General features: G+C 43.5%; 1 pseudogene; it reads right to left on the bottom strand.

The window, feature by feature from the left end:
* Positions 1–211: 211 nt before the first annotated feature.
* On the bottom strand, positions 212–1160 carry LOC128735532 (probable RNA polymerase II nuclear localization protein SLC7A6OS; annotated as a pseudogene).
* Between the last annotated feature and the right edge of the window lie 1829 nt (positions 1161–2989).

Genomic DNA, 2989 nt, shown 5'->3' with positions numbered 1-2989 from the left:
GGTCGATGTCACTTGCATTTCAAGCACCTGCCCAATCGACGTCGTGTAACGCACTTAATAAACCCTCATAGTCGGCTCGCCGAAAATTATAACTAGTACGAACTGTTGGCTCCGAATACACAACACTATCACGGTTTGCAATGGTAAGAATGAGGGCCGGGTGGTGAGGAACTAGCTTGACGAGTGGTACTGGAGATATAGGTTGGATTTACTAAAAAATCTCGGAGTCGTACTGATCGGAATCGTTTTTGTCCATTTTCTTCATAACGCGCGCCTTATATTTAGCATAAGCGGCCCAAACATTGTCTTAATTTAGACCAGCATTATCCTCTTCACAATATGCGTTATTCTCATCATCATCATTCGCTGGATAGGCAAACCTACTGCTATTTCCAAGGCCAGTGTAGTCATCTTCGTCTGATGATAATTCTCAATCTCCCTCGAAATCGAATTCTTCTACCGTTCGTCGTATATCCTGTTCGCCATTGTTGTTGCTTCACTGAAAAAATCGTCATCTTCCTCCGGTAATCATTACGCCAGTTGTCTTCATCGTTGGAATCGTCCGAGTCTTCATCGTCCGTAAAATCGCCATGGCCTGATCCGTCGCGGTGACTCGAATAAAGCGGATCGTCGTAAATAGCAACACTGATGTCGTCCAAGCTTTCCGGAATGTAGGTAATGTGCGTCTGCTGACTATTCTCGTCGGCAACGTACAAATCATACACGTAATCCGGTTCATCCCGAGTAGCCGCTGTTCGGGTGGCTACTGCAGATTCAGAATCCTTTTCGACATCGAAGATTGTAGTTCCCTCGCCACCGTCAGCTTGATGGAGAGAGCGGGTACAATTGACTATACGGAAACGATTGTTCTGTGCGTTTCGACGAACAGCCGCCCGGTTTCGTGACACGAATGTTGGATGATGAACTCGGGATATGGCTTCTTTGGCTTCACTTTTCGTTAGACGTTGCTGCAGGTGCAATGAAATATTGCCTTCTCTGGCAAACGTCCCGACGATCTTCAGAACCGTCGATGTTTCACCAGTTGCGGCAGGATTTAACAAACCAATACAGTGTTCCGTTCGCCGCCTTTTACAGTTCATCACAAATGCATCTAGTGGATCTTCGTCCGCACGCCGTTTGAGGCGAATAACTGCTGCCATTTTTGATCCAAGGACTGTGTAGTATAGTAACCGTGTAACTGAAATTGTCTACTTCAAGCTTTCGATTCATTTCTGCACACGCAATGTTGGCAGCTGAAACAAGTTTGCTTGCCAAAAGGGTGGAGTAAGCCGACAGTACCTAATGACTCTTTCTATTGATCTGTTATTAAACGCCTAACCACTCGGCCACCTCGCCTCTGCTGGTCTAACAAGCCAGTCGTCGTATGTTCGAATCGCGGCTAGACGGTACTGCTGGATAGAGTCAGTAGGATTTTTGCATTGGCCTCGTAACTGTCCTATACTCTGACAACCGGCCGCGAAGTCTGTCGATAAAGAAGGGTCAAGTCTTTAAAAGACGTTTAAGCTCAAGGCTTTGCTTTTTTACGTAATGACTCTATTGGACAATCAATTTTTTTACATAGAAGATTTCATAATCCCTAGACAAGTAATGTTACTGGCATCATTATTGCGGAATTTTTGCAGGTTATGTTTACTGAGTAAATAATGTCAGCGCAATTGTCACATTAGCATTCGGGCATACTGTTGTAGAGATTATGAGATTATGTTATAGAGATTTCGTCCTCTTTCTCGTGCGATTCTTTTAAAATGTTTAAATGATATATTCATATATGCAAATTAATCCAAATCAACATTTAGCAGAACTTGTAATTCAAATTACAAAACGATATGTACTTGTAGGAAAAAGTACTAGTCGAAGAAGGTAATTTTTTCTTGTTTTTGGTTTATTCAACTAAACCGTGTAAATTTAGCTAATAATATTTGTAAAGATTTCTTGTAATATTGGACTTATAGGATTGTACTTGTAAATTTGTCATGCAACAGAAATATACAAATTACAAACTACAAGACTAATATTTTTAGTAATATATACATTATGCAACAGGACCCTGGAGGCATCAAAAAGATGACTTGCCGTTGCCCTCCCAGCTCGATCATGTTCTGATCCTGCATCCTGTCAGGAAACAAATATCGACTCTAATCACTATCTCGTCATGTGATAAGATTCGCGCAAGGTTGCCGAGCGCGGGGATGGCTCGCACTAAGAGGATGCTGCGTTTCAACATCCAGCGGTTGACGGTAGATGACGTGGCAGCGGAATACGCCAGAAAGCTTGATCAACGAATCTCAGAACAACAAGAAGAAAAGGAATAAATGGTATAAATGGACTGTCGAGGAACTTCCATGGTGCCATTGAAACAACTGCGAGAGAAGCGGTAAGCACGACACGTGGAAGAAACCGTAACAGCTTGTTTGATGACGAATGCCAAAGTGACAGATGAGCTGAACCAGGCCAGAAGTCGTAAACTCACTGTGGCAGCTATATCAGATATAGCTAGGAAAGATATAGAAAGACTATAGTTGCGGAAAAACCTCCCAGTTGGTTCCGAGGTATGACGCTGGCCTAATAAGCCAGTCGTCGTATGTTCGAATCTCGACTGGGAGAGCCTGTTAGAGTAAATAGGATCGTAGCAACTGACCCTGCAATTGTCCTGCATTCTAACAGCTGGCTGCGAAGTCTGTCGTATAAAAACAGAAGGTCAAGTTTCGATAACGGAATGTAGCACCTAGGCTTTGCTTTGCTTTTTTATAGTTGCGGAAAAAAGAAACTCACTGCTTAAAAAAACGCGAGTAGAAGGAGCACGTGACGCAGACGAGCGAATCGTCAGTAACGGCGAAAAACAGGAATTTTCCCATCCCTGGGATGTGCTGGCAACCTGCTTACCGACAAAACAGCTGTAGCATCCGGGTGGAAGGAACACTTCCAGACGCTGTTAATTGGAGAGGTAGACACGGAGATTAGCTGGAAC

Source organism: Sabethes cyaneus, chromosome 2 (genome assembly GCF_943734655.1).
Source record: "Sabethes cyaneus chromosome 2, idSabCyanKW18_F2, whole genome shotgun sequence".
NCBI lineage: Eukaryota > Metazoa > Arthropoda > Insecta > Diptera > Culicidae > Sabethes > Sabethes cyaneus.
Note: the sequence above shows the minus strand (reverse complement) of the source record. Positions and strands in the feature narration are given on the sequence as shown.